Source organism: Arctopsyche grandis, chromosome 2 (genome assembly GCF_051622035.1).
Source record: "Arctopsyche grandis isolate Sample6627 chromosome 2, ASM5162203v2, whole genome shotgun sequence".
NCBI lineage: Eukaryota > Metazoa > Arthropoda > Insecta > Trichoptera > Hydropsychidae > Arctopsyche > Arctopsyche grandis.
In genome coordinates, this window is record NC_135356.1 from 8,341,873 (window position 1) to 8,361,073 (window position 19,201).

Sequence of the window (19,201 nt, forward strand, 5' to 3'; positions counted from 1 at the left end):
TGAATAGTACTCAAACTCAAGTTTCCTGATTTGCATCACCTACTTTGTCAATATTGTGCAGCGTGATTCGATTTAATATTATACTTAAGAAAGGGTGGCATAGCTGATGGAATCAATTTTATATTTACCCATGATGCTATTACGGGTTGCCCCTGAGCGATATCTATGATATTAACCATGTATAAATTTAAATAATCATATTCAAATAGTGAAGACGTAATAGGTAGAATGGTGTTTGCCAATTTGACGAGGAACCATTTCAGCAATGAAATCAGATAAATTGATAAATTCCGATAGTAAACGATCGACTTAGTGTCACAAATACCCAAATCTGACCAGCAGTATTACAGAAATTTTCGGAATAAATTATTTTCAATCAAGGTCGACTCACGGGATCGAACCCGGCAACCTCTCGGTGGTCAACGCAATCACCAAGGTATGCTGCTGGCTAAATTTTGCTACTGAATATTTAATTTGTAATTAAAATGTAAACTTTTAGCCGTCTAATTGACTCTGCCCCACCTTAAGTATGATTATATATTATTATTTTTTACGAGATTTTTAATAATCCAGCTCGAGAGTGTTTTATGTTTTTTAATTGTATCTGAAATAAATGATAGTTTTACAAAATTAAAATTATTTTTGTTAGCAAAAGTTGCGCTGAGCTTTCGTAAATATTAAACTTTATTTTTCTTTGATGGTGGAGATTTTCTTTGATGACGATGTACAATTTAATTTAATTAAAAATTTATTCGGGGTCATCTTTGATGTATAACCACCCGAAATCAGACTGTGATTAATAAATTATACGTCCATATATTTAAATATGTATGATTTAACTCGTTTTATATAGAAGATGTTTAAATTATTATTATACGTACATATACATATTTCATTCAGCTTCTGTACTATGGCGATCTCAACATGAACTCCAATATAATCACATTATATGTACGTGAAATATATGTATATGAAAATTTCCATTTTGTAACGAATGCTAAGCATATGTACAGTACTTAATAAATAAACTATTATAATTTCTATGAAATTATAGCAAAATCAAATTGAAATCACTTTCTATATATTTTAAACTACAAGAATGAACATAATAACCAATCAACCAACCAAACCAACCAGTAATTTTATAAATAACCGGTTGTTCTGGTAAGCTATCCTCAAATTCTGGTATAATTGAGCTTCATTGTTCCCAGCCAACTCATTAGATGCTACAGTTTGTTCACTTCTCCTGGGGCACGTACTAATTTTATGTATTCGTCGCCTGTTGCTCGGGGCATCAAGCTCCTCAACCAGAATTATGTTAACTTGAATTTGTTCAATCTAACCTCACATTTAATTGTTCATATTTCATTTTATTTTTCTATTATGTTTGTTCTTTACTTTACATTATCTTCATGCTTTATTTTTGTTTACATATAATTAAATTTTGATGTTTAATTTTTATTTTTGTATCTTTTGATTTTTCGTGTATTTTTTCATGTATGCCTAGCTATAGTGACGCCCTGGAGTATATCTGTAATGTCACTATAGCTTAACCACTTAAGAGGGCTGTACACCCGAAACCTTAATGTTGTTACCGTTCCTTTCTTCGATATATATATTGAGTGTATGTATATATTGAGTGAATGCGACAGTTGCGCTTCGACCAGATAATACGTATTTTAAATCGACAAAATCGAGATTTCGTATTCTCCAGTTTCCTCCTCCAAAACTGGACCAATTAAAAAAAAATTTCATCATCGGTATCTGAAAGATATATTCTATGTTTGTGTGCTCGTATTTTTTCAAAAATCAACCGTTAAATAAGCACGCTGGACTCTTTTCGTGTGTGTAAAAAAGAGGCGATTTTATAGATGTTCGGCGGCTCCTAGCTCCTATAAAAAATAACTAATCAAAAAAATAAAACCACAGAAACATGCCTATGGTGGATATCCATAGCATATTAAATAATAATTTCTCTAGTGCCATAATTGACAAAGGGAGAAGTGTAATACGTTTGAACAAGGAGCTGGTGTTCAGCCCTCTTAATTGCCACGCGTTTGTAGAAACCGATTCGATTATTTGAATATATCACAAACTAACGAAAAATATTGACTTTTTTCAATTTCATTAGTATCACATGATATTTTTAGATGTCACTGTGAAGAAACTGAAATTAATTTCGAATCACAGCCTTAAATACGAAGGAGCGATTAAGTGGTTAACTGTAATAAATAAATAAATAATATTGATACAATTTGGAATATATGACATAGCCAGCAGTATGGCTCAGTGATAGCGTGTATGTTTAGCACCAAGTGATTATTGGGTTCGATCCCATTATACTGCTGGTAAGATTTGGATATTTGCGACTCCAAGTGAATCGTTTCTTATCAGAGTATGCCAATTGTATATGATCATTATTGAAACGGTTCCTCAAAATTGCAAAAAAAAAAATCATCCTACATGTCATAAATCATCTGTATTTAATGTATGTACAATTTGTTAAAATTATGTAAAAATCTTAAGTCCATAGATGTCTCAATGGATTAATTAATTTATTGTTAATTTCGTGTCCTTCAGCTTCTTGAAATACAGTGATTTATGTAATAAAAATACTGCATTGCTTGTAATTAATTGTCCAGGAAGGCGCATTGGGTTCTTATTGTCAAGCCTTCTTGGTATATATCTATGTAAAAATAAAATAAAATAAAATACATATTCTTTTATTGACTTATTACGATTATATGAAGGTATATTCAAGGAAACGAGAACTTCAACTTTCCTTATATAGGTACTTACATATAATAATAAAATTCTCATGAAAATGAAAAGACGACGCTTTATACCGAGTATGCTACATTCAGAATTTCATTTCGTAAATTTCACATCGCTGCGCGGGTCTTAATCTCATCTCGGAAAATTGCTCTGTTAACAAAGTGCACGTACACATTATAATAATGTTTTATGTTAGCGAAAGGGGAAAAAAAGAATGTCACCGTAAATATACATATATTAGATACTTTGGCGTAAGTCGTAACGTGATGTCCAGTGGTTTCGCTCAAATTAAACTCCGTACAGTGTGATGTTTTATGTATGGTAATTACCCGAGCAGAACGAGGTCTTTTATGGTACTAATTTATTTTTACTTTCTTCGATGGTGAACTTTTATGAGTCTGCGGTTGGAAAGTTTTCGTGGTTGTTTAAAAAGTGCCATCAGTCACCGCTCAACCCTCTAGGTGCCCCACCCGAGGTATCCTGGAGATAACGGCCGCTCGTTACTGATTGCGGCTCGTTTTTTTCCCTCTCTCGTTCCATCACCCAAATCTCGTACGTACTACATATGTACGTATGCATATATGTATATGAGTATGTAGGTGGTGTTTGGAAAATTCTGTTTTTCCATGTTTCATGATTGATAGCTCAAATTTTTGACCACTTTGATATTGTCGTGCAATCCTTATCGTTAGTATGCTTGTTTTTTTTACGGTGGCGTATTATTGTTGCGATTTGAATTAAATTAAAATTAATGTTTTCTTTCGTTGAAAAAATTTCCCATTAATGCAGCGGTTTCCAAACTTTATGCTACAGCGCCTCCCTAAAATAAAATCTTTTTTCCACGTCTCCCTACCTTTTATTTTTTAATAGATATAATAATATAGACATATTTTAAATAATAAACCTTTATTTAAAAAAAATACTGAACACTACAATAGACAGAATAATAAAAAGGTTTTGCTAGGTTTTAATTAGGGTTGCCATACGTCGTATATACGGGACATGTCCCGTATTTCACTACTCGGTCCCGTATTACAATTTGTCCCGTTTTCTTCCTAAACTTTTCTCCAAAAACAGACTGTCGATTTCTTTAACACAGCATTGATAAGTGGTCCCAATCATTCAAAAAATTTAATGCTTTCGATTGGATGACTCTCAAGCATGTTCCTGAATGGGGGGAAATAGAACGAACCGTTGAATATTTGCAAGTAAGGAAAGCAAGCTTCTTTTCAACCATTTAAATAAAATTCAATTATTTAAATAAAAATATTAATGATTAATGTATTCAATATGGTAAATCGACTATAGTGCAAGAAAAAAAAGCGCCCTAACGTAACCGCCCCGACATAATCTTCCAAGCTTGATCTTGAGACAAAAAATCTTCTTCCAAGCTTGATCTTCTTGAATTTATAACAAGGCATTCACATCTCCAATCGAGTTTTGGAAACTTCGAAAGAGACTTAGTATACATACATATATGTTTGCTTGTTCGTGATAGTCAATTAAAAAAAAAATAATATTCAAATAAATTAATATAAAATAAAACTATTCAAATGAATTTAATAAAGTCTATTACTATTAGATTAGTCATGTTTAAGCGGTTTATATTAAAAATACCGAGCGAAGCCGGGTAAAACCAGGTGAAAATGGCATTGAGCCGGATGCGGCTTGTGAGCAGCAATTTGGCCACCGCTGGTGTATAAAATATTTATATGTTTATAGTTTTTGGTAATTCATACAGTTTCATACACATTTAAAATCGGCCTAGTAAAGTTTTTAAAATCATCACATGTATATACATAAATATATTATGTAAATGATAGGAGAGGGGCTCTCAGTTTAACGAAGAAATATAATTGCTATTTTTAATATATACATAGTTTAATTTAATATTAAGTACATAACATATCTCGGTAAAAATGCTTAGCATTTTCTTTCTAGGATTAAGATTAAGTATCAAAAATATAAATCTTATTTCAACCTGAAAGCGGTGCAGTTTGTTTTACTCAAAGAGTATTGATTTTTATCTTGTATTAATTTTTTCGATACAAATAGATATATTGGAAGCAATCTTGATATCGTTACGTACACCGCGGATTAAGCGAATAGAATCCCAGAGACTGTGTGACCGTTCAAGGATTACCTTTTAACGGATTAACTAAGTGCATTCCGTGCAACCGGGATAATTGGTTTCAAGGATTATATCTAGACTCTAAGTGCATATAGGCTAAACAATGACCGTTATTAATCCCTTCGCAGAACTGACCCGAAGACATATCCGAATACGTGACTATACAATAGGTAAACAGATTAGACGTCCTGAGAGATCTACCCTTTATAAGGCGGTACGTAGGCGATATCATGTCATTCTGGACTGATCACTGCCAGTGCGTGTATCTGCTTAATCATCAATAAATTCTGTGAAACGACTTCGGCCTTTTACTTGGATCTTCCACCCACCCCTGCGCAACAATATGATAAAACTTTTAGTCACTTGCAACTTCATTTATCTTTTTACTTTCATTTATCTTATAAATTCATGCCCTTTTACGGCTTAGAAAAGTTTGCCGCCATCTATGAAAATCAGGTACGAACTTATGCAATCATCGTATATTTAATGAAACTAAGATTAATTATCAATAAATATTGTTGCTTAGGGGTGGGTGGAGGATCCAAGTAAAAGGCTAAAGTCGTTTCATAGCATTTATTGGTGATTCAGGAGATACACGCACTGCCAATGCTCCGTCCAGAATGCCTTGATATGGTCTAAGTACCTCCTTATAAAGGACAGGTCGTTCAGGGCATCTTCGACGTCCGGTTACTTTCCTATTGTTTAGGCATGTACCCGGATATGCATTCCCACGACATTCAGTCCCACGCTATCGCTGTCAATTCTGAGAACTCCACGGGAAAGCGACCGAGTGCCGTTACCGCCGCCAAGTGCATTCGGGGGTCTCTCATTGTTAGCCGACTTGCACTTAATCCTGAAGATAATCCTCGAAACCAATTATAACGGCGGCTTCTTTTAGCATACGCTAAAATATGATATCATACATTGTGATATTGAGAAAATTTTGCCTTGTGTTTTTCTACAGAAGAGAGGTATTATTTAAGTTCATCCTTTGTAGGAAGACACTTATTTTTTATTTTTAAATCAATACACACTCGTCATTACAGATTTGCTCCTATGCGACGGGTGTACGTTAACGAAATACAGAATACATAAACAATCAGAAATCAGAAATACAGTAATACATATACAATCAGTATATATAGCATATAACAATTAATCAGAAATAATAATCATAGAGACATCTATGGATTATTTTTAGACTTTCTTTGTGTACAATTTTTATACATATAATAAATACGAAATTATAGAGATGTCTATATAGATATCTATAGATTTCAGATTACTGTGTATAATTATTACAAATTATACACAGGCAGATTTTGTGACAACAGGTATAGATCTAATACCAATTTTCAGGAACCGTTCCAGCAATGATCAGATAAAATTGGCAAACTCTGATAGAGAAACGATCGATTTGGAGTCACAAAACCCCCAAATCTATCCAGCAGATGGCGAAGACTCGAATCTTTGACCTCAGTGGTGCTAAATATATACGCAACCACTATGCCAAACTGCTGGCTTATGTATGTATGTATGTAGTTAAAACACACATGATATCCCTTTCACCTCATCTCGACCAATAGCATTTCGTATGTACAATTGTCTATACGAAATGCTATTGGTCGAGATGCTGTGAAAGGGATAGCATGTATGTGTGTAAGTGTCTTCCTACAGCGGACCAACTACATATATCATTATGCTGTGCACTCGAATATGTATTGTATATGTATTGATTTTTCTTTCGATTTTATGATTTCACAAGACCTTCAAGTTTACTGAAATATTTCGAGTCTATTGCAGGCTTTCACTAGGGAGTGTGTTCGGACACGAGTGAGTTTTCCCACTATCTCTGCTTCTCCTTCATCCCTTCCTCCCCTTCTGAACCGACAAAATAAGAATTCCTCGGGGAGAATTTATTCTAGAACGGCTTGACACGCCATTAATCATAGTGGCACGTTGGAATGCGAGACCCTTACGAAATTGGTTAATATTCCTGAGCATTAAATCGTACGTCTGAATAATAACATTTGGTTCAGTGCAGCGCGAGCACTCAAACTAACATCCATCCCAAAATGCAATGAGAGCTTTATTGTCGAAAAAGAAGAAGAAAAAAACGAACGTGAAATAGAGGTGCTCAGACAATATGTTAAATTTTTACATCATGCAATACAAGTCAAAGGAGGAAATCGTAAAATTTTTATTGTTTTGCGTTTTATATGGGGTTAGTGCAGTTTCGCAGCACTCATAAACCGGTTTTTCTAGTATAATAATATGCGTAAGTGTTTTGAATGTCGATGAGACTCGATCTGTTTTTCCTTTTGCGCTTGGAAATTTCCCAATGGCGAACGACAGTGATAAACATGGGGGCATATGTCGTAGTTATTCGAGAATTTTTCCATAAAAACATGCTAAACTTACATATATGCATTCGTTAGGAATTTAATTTAAAACTCTGGCCGTGACCCGAGCGACGATGTTTCCGCACAAAATTGCCATCAACCGGTTGCCAAAAAAAAAAACTTTTACCGATATTTTCACGTTCGTTGACGTAAATGCGCACGTTGCTTTATACTCAAAGCGAACAATTTTATGTAAGCTACGAATAACAAACATTCTTATCATTTTACGAAAATGACATAAATTGGATTAATATCTAGCGATGAATATTATTTTTCCAATATAAGCTGCGATGTGAAAATATTTCGTTTTAATATGAAAATATTATATTTATAATATGAAAATATTTATACTTATAGGAATAATATGAAAATATTATACTTATAGGAATAATATGAATCGTCGTTATATTTAAAAGTGGCGGAAGTCGAATTTTTAGTTAAAAAAATCACTACTTCTGTTGTTGTTGCAAATTCTTTTAATTTGATATGGCCAGAATCTTAAAAAAACAGAATAACGTATTACAGGGGTGACCAGTGTTTTAAAATATTTTAAAACGCAAAACATTATATTTAATGTTTTGCGAGATATTTATCGAAATGAAGAAAAGTGGACTTCAAATATTACGGCTCATATGATGCATACAAAATTCATAATATGTATGTATTTACATACATATTACAAACGTGTTTTATTTCATATTGTAAAATTAATATTTGATAAGATGGATCCATAATAGATAAAACAGAAGATAATTACATTTTTTTGTTACCAGAATGGTAATTACAATTATGTATTGATATTATATGTATGTATGAATATGAAATGATATATTTATATGTATATATATATTTTGTTCAAGTTATCCAATACGTATGTGCAGAAATAAGGATATTGAATGACGAATGAATAAGCGGTGGATTGATTTTTTTTGCTTTTTTATGTTGAAAATGTCTTCTTTTATTGAAAAGGAAGTTTTTGATCAATATATTATATGGATGCAAATCTTCAATTTATTTCAATTTCAAATTTCGTGCTAGTGTTCTGTTTATATGTGCAAATCTATCTAAAAAAAACACGTGTCGTGTAGCATTCTGTGTGTTTGCGCCCTTAGAGTTCCTAACAGAGTGAGTAAACGTACGAAGTAAAAAAAATATGTCGTAGTGATACATAAATATAGTGCTAGGAATGCAATCGTGTTAGAGAGAATTGATCTTTTTCAATTAGGTCTTTATCAAAAGAAAGGAAGATATGATCATAAAAATAAGCAACAGGTGTAGATTATTACAAATAGACTTGAAATCGTAAAATTTTAAAGTATAGCATAAAACAATCTCACTTTAATTTGGATGCTAAGCCGTTGATGACCCACCGGTTGATTCTTAGGTACTTTTCAGACAATAAAATATAAAGGAAATAACCCAACTACAATATTTTACATACATATAATATAGTCATAGAAAAACATTTCATTAAAAATTTGAATGATTTTAATTTCCAAATTGATTGAATTTTATCGAACCTTTCACCAGTTCACGAATTAAAATAAAGTTATGTATATATGTAAATATATATATATATATATATATATATATATATATATATATATATATATATATATATATATATATATATATATATATATATATATATATATATATATATATATATATATAATGTAAGGTAATTTATAGGCGCGCGCGCACGTAATATTAATCGTAATAAAAAGTGCGCGCATTACACGCTCACCAATCCAACCCGGTCGAAATTAAGAATGAATGTGTGTGTGTGTGTATGTGTCACCCGTCACTCGGCCTGACGTCACACATACCTGTCGTCGCTCAGCCTGATGTCACATGACGTTCCAACCCCCCCCTCCATTTACGTACTCCACGTTTCCCCGCGTCTCCTCGACGACTTGATTCTTATTGGCTGTGTGTCCACGGTCTGGCACATACCCACATACATACACATATCGAGTCCGTTTTTATATACCCAGCATACGTTGTAATGCCAGAATAAAGCATGCAATTCCCGTTCTCGTTCCCGTTCTCATTCCCGTTCCCATTCTCGTTTCAAGTGATTGAGCTCAAATAACGTCTCTTCAAAGCCGAAAGTCTCTTCGAACCAACTGGTAACCTGGTTACCAACAAACACATTTCCTTGACTACACAATGGCGCTTCAAATTTTCGCGTCGGTAATATCGTAATTACGAATATTATTATTAGGAGGTTTTTTTTTCACAGTAATCTTCCCGGACATGCATACAACAAATCCTGAAAGTTCTATCGTAGTCGGTTGAGTGGTTTAGGAGCCTATACGAGATAGACATTAAATTTTTTATATATATATGTAGTGTTTTAACCTCACGAAATCATATTTTAAAAATGCTACTGGGCAAGTTTTAAATTTATATGTATCAGAAAAAAATGTATATTTGTTTCCAAAAATATTGGAACTGAATTTGTAATAAATAGGTATATATGTATATATATTATTATATTCAAAACCACCTGTCAATTTATCATAGCGAGAAAATACTGGAATTTTGTAATGATATATAAATAATTTGAACGAATTGGTAATGAGCATTTTATTAGGCCTCTCGATTGATCGAATAAACTCAAGGAGCATTCATCGAAGTGCCTCTTAGACTAGCATTGAGGCATTCAATTGTATGATACATTTCTCCCTCTTTGCCGCCCCTCATCGAATTCTTTTATACTGGCTCGCATTATGTTCGATCCCTCTCTTTCTCCCTTCGGTCGGATTTAGGTAGATTCCGTCGATGAGAACCAGTGGTGGTCCTGCGTGCCGCGAGCGCTCTCCGACCACTAAAGTTTCCTATCCACGCAATAATACCATCTACAGCGATGGGGATGAGGAATAAAGGGGGATGAAGGAGGCCTCGGAAAAAGCAGCCAATTCAGGAAATGAAAGCGCTATTGCCTCCGTGTGTATATTAATATAAAGAGCTCGAGTTTTCACGTTATAAACCACGGTGGCACGCGAATGCGTATCGCGCTACAAATTGCCACATCAAACGTTGCAAAAGAACCTTTTCGGTTCCCCCCCCCCCTCGCTTATTATCTCGTGCGTTTTTAAATGTAATCTTATACAATCATATCCAAACTGATCAGATTGCATTTAATAAAATCTTATATTAGCATTATCATTACTGAAGTTTCAACTTTTTAGTAGGAGTAAGCACAGATTGGATGTGAAATGGAACGCTTTAAGGTGAAAATACACTGAAAGGAACGGCACGGTACGTCTTCGTGGGCTCCAGTCAAGGAAGAGCGTTCACAGTTCACTGTTAATTCGAACGATCTTATTATTTCGACAAATTCCTCCTACATTTATTTTATAGTCAATCCGATTAGCGTTAGAATTACGAAAACTACAAGATTCGTGCAATGTGTTGTTTCATTATAAGGAAGTAAAATAATTTTTGTATTTTAAAAAATTATTTCTTATGTAACTATATAATATATTGTTACAATATAATTCAATGCAAGGTCTTTAATAATATTACTGTAAGTTTTGTTGTCCATAACATGACGTTGACAATTACTTTTATCGTCTTAAAATATAATTTTCCATTAATATAAAATATATATGTACGTATTCCATAAATAAATTATTAATATCAAACAACTTACGTATTATATATTAAAATTTTATTAACCCTTTGACTGCTACAACAACGATAAATCGTTGTTTTGAAATCGGCGAAGATTGCTACGACGATCGTTGTTGTCGTCATTAATTGTCGTATTTCAATACTTTCTTTAAGCCGCCAGCGCATCAGTGGCACGAAACATTTTTTTTATATACGTATTTATATTTATTTTTCAATCAAGCTTTATAAATATTTATCATTTTTTTAAATAAAAGCTCTTCAATTTCGGGTTCATCATCAAAGTAAATTTCGGGTTCGTTGTCAAAGTCATATAAGGAGTTATTACTTGGGAATTGATTATTGTCGATAAATTCATTTTCAGAATCAGTAGAGCTTCTGATTTGTCGAGTTCCTCGGCGAGGAGCTATTATTTCGCTTTCGTCACTTTCACTGTCCGATATCATTTTGCAGAGTTAAAATAAATGGCAAAAAACAATAGAGATCCGCTTTCAATTATATAGGTCACGAGACGTCACGAATTCGTGCAATCAATCAAATGCAACTGAAATGCATACAAAATGTTTATGATACATGTTGAAAAATTATTTGATTATTAGAAACTTCGCATCCTTGTGTGTCTCGCTCACACGTACACAATTAAAACCAATAAAGAAAGAGAGAAAGACCGCTACCTGTTTCGAATATATCGCATGTTGTAAGGATACATCGATGTCTAAAAATAGATTATTGAAAAAAATAAAGCGTCGGAAAACAATCGTCAAAACTTATTTAGTGTATATATGTAGGTATCTCTTTCGCACGCACGCATGTAAAAGCAAGACAGAAAGAGAGAGCACGAGTCCACAACTGCTTCTTAAAAATGTATATAAAGTATAATAAAAATTACGAGCGTTCGGCGAAGTAAGTATGTAAAAAAAAATATTATATTTATTTTTTCTCAAAATAATTACAAATGTTAGCATTTTTCGCTTGGACATTGAAAAACCTCGTAGCAGCCAAAGGGTTAATGTAAGTGTTTCAAAATACAAAACACGAACTCAAAACAAAAACAAACTAATATCCACAGAGACATCTATGGTAAAATTTGTAAATTTGCAGCATTTTAATCAATTCAGCGAAATTCGAGATTGCTGAAAACTCGAGATTTTGCGAGAAAATGGGTAAGGTTGCCGATTTGTTGGAACCGTTTCAATGAAAATCAGATGAATTGGCAAACTCTGGTAGGAAACGATCGACTTGGAGTTACAAACATCGGTTCGATTAAAATATGGGATTCACCGTTATCGATCACTGTCAAGCCTTTGTCAATACAATTATATATATAAAGACGGTAATCTGTGTGTGTGTGTGTGTGTGTGTGTCCTAACTCTCGCCGAACATAATGAACGAATCGATAAAAATCGATTAATTCATTTTTCGACGAGACGACTTTGTCGCGACTCGAACCGATCACCCCAAATAGCCTGAATATGGGTCTAATGAGGTAATGGTCTCGGACATCGTGCCAAATCCAATTTTTCATTTCGCCTTTTTTTTTAAACATTAATTGAAATATTCCTTCTCGCCATATAAAAATACGTAATTTTAATAATTTCATTTATCGAAGTTTTGAACCATTTTTTTTTCTTTTCATATAAAACAATTAAATATATATTTTTAATTGAAATTATTGAAATTGAAATTAATTTATATTTTAGCGATATTTGAAAAAATAAAATAAATTCCAGGACGCCGACTCGAACCTAGCCCCATCGCGCCCAGATCAATATACACTGACCAGTACACCATGATACGGATATAAAGGCTGCTCTAAATAACGTTAATATTCAATAATCGTACAGAACGTATGGACAACCAATCAAAACGGAGTCATATCTTCGGTAGTTGTCGGAAGAAGTCGGAAGTAGTCGGGAGAGGTCGGGAGTGGTCGGGTGTCATGGATCGAGTGAATCGATTTCGATTTGCAGTATCGCTCGGGGCGATAGCTAATAATAATAGAAAAAAATAGGTCTTTCAATAAATAATTGAAAACTCTCTATGGGAGTCTGCGTATTTTTAAGAATTGAAAATTATTACAAATAAAGAATTGAAAACTATCTATGAGAGTCTACGAAAATAACGGTTCCGGTTCCGGATTTTTTTTTTTAGTTTTATACGAGTATATAATAATTTTATACCCATTCGATGATGTTTCATCGGGCTATTCACTAGTGAAAAATAATAGTCCAGATATTATTTTTTAAGAATGCATGCTTCAGATCTTTGGATAGGCGTGCTTCGGCTTTTTTTTGCATGTTCAATAGTATCATAACAACGTGCCGCGTGCCCATCAGTGTGCTTTAGACTTTAAAATTGGTTTACAGAATCGCTCGTTTCTGGCACGCTCATGCTTGTTTTGGGTGAGTGCAAAGCCAAGTCGGCTTACATATTGCTTGCGATGTATCATCGAGTCAATATTGTCACAATGTGACGTTTCTGAAAATATTCATATGAACATAACCATAAATAACATAAATCTTTATAGATCCAGCAGCATATGTATAATGTTTGTTAGTGGTTAGCATATAATGTTATCGAACAAAGTGGTCATGGGTTCAATTCCACCGGTTGCTCCATCTCCAATTTTTCTGTGTATAAAATGCTGCAAATTTGTCCATTAATGTTTCTGTTGGCGTTAATTGATATTTGCATTTGCCTTGTATAGTACTTACAAATACTTCTGTACAATATTTGACCATAGATGTCGTGTTTAATGTAAAAAATATATGTGGGTACATAAATATAAAATAAATAAATAAATGCGCACTTTCATAAATATATGTATGTAGGATTCGATTTGTGACAGGACACGTGGTAAGAGTTGTCAATGGGACTTGCTCAGCGCTTTAAGCTATGTTTTATTCGCCTAGTCTCTATGTTACGTAGCATACCAACTTAAACATACACTCGATCCAAGCATCTTCACCATTAAAGGTCTATTCATAATATCGAAAACTGGAAGGCAACATCCTGTCACAGCACTGTCCAGAAAAGACTACTTCTATTTATACTATACGGCACTGCACGTTCAGAAAAGTTTTGGCCGAGTGCGAGGCGAAACCGTCTTACATTTACATTACAGAGCGCGATGATACGGTGCAATATTGCTTGCATCATATCGTCGAATCAATATTGTCACAATATGACGCTTCTGAAAATATTCATATGCGCATGCGCACTTCCGCGTGCACTTGCTACTATGAAGTCACGTCGTGCGTGAATAGTTCCACGGTGGTTAAATAAAATCGGCTATTCTTGACATGTACTGCTGTATACATAATATGAATAAATCGTATCGGCTGCTGCTGTTTTGGGTACGTTACATGCACATTACATAATGTATGAATGTGTCCATATAGAATGTACTTAAGAATATTTTTTAGTATAAACGAATCTTTAGTCTTGGTGGCAACACCTTTTTGTTGTTAGGAAAGTTTGACAATTTGCACTTGACCATAAGTTGGGCATATTGTGATTTACAAAAAAATATGGTAGATTTCTCATTATTGGTATCACTGTTCGTGTGACAGGTCATTTAATATAATGATTCAAATATTGAAATTGAAAACACATCCCTAACGTAAACGAACACGAATTTAGGCAACCTTGGTATAAAAAGAAAACGTCAATGTCTCGATGTATTTTCTCGTAGCCAATTTGGCGTTTCGCAAGTCATTTTTAATTACCTTCTGGAGGCAAAATAGAATGGAAAAAAACAAAGATTAAGACTTATGATTTTTTGATGCCAATTATTTTTTCGAAACAATCTCTACAAAAAAGTCAGATACAATGACAAATTCTGAGTTGTATGTACATATGTATAATATATAAATCAATAGGATTTATTTAGCGTTTATAAGTTTTATTTTATTTTATCCAATGTTTTGATACCTCATTCGGAGGCTTCTATGCGTACTTCGCCCGAGAAAAACACGTTTTGATTTAATATCGTACATTTTTTCACATTAAAAAACTACATAGGGAGATGTTCATGATATGGGATATGTAGAAGGAAGAGGGGGAGGAAGTGGGTAAAAAAAGGTTTTTTTTTGTTGGAAAAGTCGGAAAGCGCGGAAGCTTATTTTTCGCGCGCTCGGTCGGCCAGCCAAGCCAAAATGGCCGACGCCATGATTAACGACGCGTTTTTTTCCCCTCCGCCCCCTTCCAGATCTCCCTTCTCCTTCACATTATTATTTTCGTTTTGTGGGTCGACGCTTGTTGCCGTCAGCGTATTTTTTGAATTTGTGGCGTCGGCGCGTAAGATTGTCGCGGATAAACAAAAGCCTCCGGTGCGAAATTCCGGGGATGGAGGGAAAAAGAGTGAGGGCTGAGGGGACGCTGTGGTGTTCCGAGGTCCGGGAGGGACGCCCGCGGCGACCGAGAGGCGAAAAAAGAAAAGAGGAAAAACGAAGAATTTCCACAGAAGCCGGGAAAACGTGAGCCGAATATGGCCAACGCCGTCTGATCATTTCCTCGAACCGAGTCTCATGTATGTATGCATGTATGATTGTACCAGGTGTTCACCCACATTAGACCACTTGTACAGAGAATTTATTTTTTAAATCGTGTCTTCATATGTACATATATTGATGATATTTAGTCAAGACTACAAAAATACTGCGTGCAAGCAGTGGCGTAACTACTATGTAGCGGGGGTAAGCAATGCTTACGGGCCCACGGAGATAGGGGGCCATAAATCGACAAAATGACTGTTCAAATTAAGACACGTTTTGCGGGAATGCAGGTAGTGAATAACCATTTCGATTTTCTTGAACCTAGGAAAATAATCAATACGTCGGAAAAAGATATTCCAGACCATTGTTTGAATCTCATCAACATTTGTTTGACCATGAATTGAAAAAATATCCAGAAATTTTCTCAAATCAATTCGAATCTCAATTTACACATATACTCTTATTAATAAAGAAAGATCTTTCTGAAACAATAACCATCAGGCAATTTTTATAATTACTTATTACCAAGTACAGTTGTTTGGAGAGTGATTTTTTCAGAAGTATATACCACATTCATGTTATTACATACCTCTTATTACTCTTCCATCAACTGTGGCTAATGTAGAAAGGACATTCAATAAATTAAAAATAATTAAAGATTACAAAATAATTTCGATCGGTCAAACCAGACTCATGATTTTGCATTTCGAACAGTAAGGTTCGAAAGAAGACATTTTAAAATAGGCGAGTTAAATTAAGAAAATTTTATTATGTATCTACATATTAACAATAATTATATTTACATTAATAATGCGTTGCGAAACCAAAAATTTGGTACCTTTATGATTTTTTGGTTACGAGCCCAATGTTCTTAGCTACGCCACTGCGTGCAAGTAAACCTTTCCATAGTGCACTAGTACTCCATATCCTATATGATTCGCTAGTACGAAGCATTCTTGATTCGATTTTTGATTTTGATTTTTAAATGCTTTTTATTATTACGAAATTATGTTCACAATACATCTTATATCTATTTTAATAGCTACTGATCTACTGATCATTTTCTATTTTACAATTTAATTTAATTTGGTTACTAATCACAGTATTATATTATTCTAATGTTAATCTAAAGCATAATAGGAAAAAGAGCTCAAAAACCTATTTACAATACTTATAAATGTTCATAATACATCTAATACATAATATTAATTAAAGACTCTCTAAAGTCGATGACCTAAAGCAGATTGTGTTTAGGTTATCTGTGTTTATACCTGAAGGGTATAGACATTTTGTTGTAATCACCGAGACTCTTCACAAGTGTGTTAGAATGGTTATTAGTGATTCTGTCATAGAATCTACTGGTTAGTTTGTTAGTAATGTCTGTAACAAACGGAATATTATATGTGGCATGCAGTTTTTTCAGGTTAGTATATATGGGTGTATTATAAATTATTTTTATTTTTAGAAGCATTCTTGAGTTTTCTTCTATTATATGGAGCTATAGTGGTAGGGTCCATTGTTTGAGAATCGAGAAAGTACAGATGAGGTTTCTCAGAATTTACGGCTTCCAAGCCAGCTTAAACCGAAAACTTGCTTTTTGATCATCTTTCAAAAAATCGAAAGCCGGCTTTTTTGGATCGATCAACCGGCTTTTTAAGTTTCCCTTAAATCGATAAATTTCTATGAACGAAAAAAAAATGTGAATTGGATCCAAACTTAAAGAATAGGCGTATATCTCTTTGAACAATAAAAAAAGATACGACACTTAGCGGTGGCTTTGAGTTATCGTAATGGACAAAGACCAGGTTATAAACCAGTAAAATATTATTGAAAGTAGATTAACTAACCTAAACAAGGCCTTTTAGAATTTCGGCATACGTTTATTTTATCGATGTAAGCCAGTTATCAATAGAATTTTGTTATTAATCCACAAGAATAGTCATAATATGATTATTCATGAAGTGGAATTTTATTTAAATTTCATATAAAGAGAATTTAATATATTATCCCTATTAATTCAATTCAGATTCGAAATGGGTAAGGTTCGAGAAAATGGGTAAGGTTGCCGATTTTTGGAACCGTTTCAATGAAAATCAGATAAACAGACCTGGAGTCACAAATCCAAGGTCTGGCCAGCGGAAACCAGTGTGGGATATGAACTACTCTGTTCAAAGCATTATATGCTAACCACTAGTCTATTCTGCTGGTTAACTTGAATTTGTTTAATCTAAAATAAGCTGATTTGGCTGAGGGATTATTATTAATATTGTATTTGTTTTATATTTATGCAAGTTTTGATTTTTTATTATGTTTTATTTTATTTTCACCTTATTGTTCTATTTTTTTTCTCTAGACATAGTGATGACTGGGGACTATTTTGTATAAATTTTTAGAGGAAATTCATATACTAACAAGAATTAACATCATATTATGAGCATAGAGAATTATAATCGTTTTCATTGAACAATTTTGGACGATGAGACATTTTCCAAAGTGTTACATGTATTCTTCATACATTCAGAATAATAGAAGTTTTTCACGATATTAGAAAATCACCGTAATATTTGAGCGAATTCACTTCAAATCAATTCAGATAATGCACTCCCTCGCTGAATTAACTAATCTGTTACATTCAGCGAACTGCACGTTCGATAGCGCAGCATTGTGTGAATAATGCAATGTTTTGTCTCGATTTTTAGTCTGCAGTATTAACACATTCACGTTTTTAAGCATACACAAATCGTGTTTGTACGTCAATAATACGTCGAACTGTATTCGCTGCGAAAAAATAGGGGATTAAATACCAAAAAAATGTATTATACAGGATGAAGCTACTCATTAATTCGTTTTGTTCTCCGGATTATATGCACGTGGTAATACGTCATGCCCGTCGTTGATGGAAAAGTTGGGACTTTATTTCCCTAATGATTACACTGTTCGACAAATGACGACTTTTTTTTTGGTTCAGAAACGAGATATGACTTTTCTTATAGAATTATGCCCAGTGAACACGAATCTGGTAATAAAAAATGTTGATTAGCTCGAGATTCGGAGATAAGTGTGTTTTATAAATCGCGCGATTTTTCTATATCTTGGTGTTGTTCGGTCGATGTCTCAAAATCTGTCAATTTCCTGTTCAAAATGAATATTGGAATCTATAGTCGGGTATTTTATCTACCATTTGTAGTACTTTTCAGCTTCCAAATCAAAGTAGTCATCCAGTTCAAATCAAAAGTCAAAAGTACGTACTTTCATTTTTCCCACTGTTAATACTATTTTATATTGAGTTTTTTTTTCTATTGAAACATGTTTGAGATAGTGTTCTGACCACACTATTTTTTGTTTTCGTTTAAAAGGGTTAATTGGAAGTGTGCTGAATTTTTAATCGGTAAAATTGCGAGCAAAAAGCTCGTACTAGTGTTTACTCGTATTTACACGAATCTGAATTGAATTAATAGGGATAATATATTAAATTATCTTTATATGATAATTAAATAAAATTCCACTTAGAAAAATCATATTTCGACTATTCCTGTGGATTAATAACAAAAATTCGTTTATTTTATCGAGGTAAGCCAGTTATCAATAGAATTTTTTTTATTACCAGATTCGTGTTTACTGGGCATAAGAAAAGTCATATCTCGTCTCTGAACCATTTTTCGTGTCGAACAGTGTTATGTGCGTGGTAGACTTTGATAGTATATACTAATATTTGTCTATAGGTTGAGTCCATTTTGATATTGAATGTTTCATATATC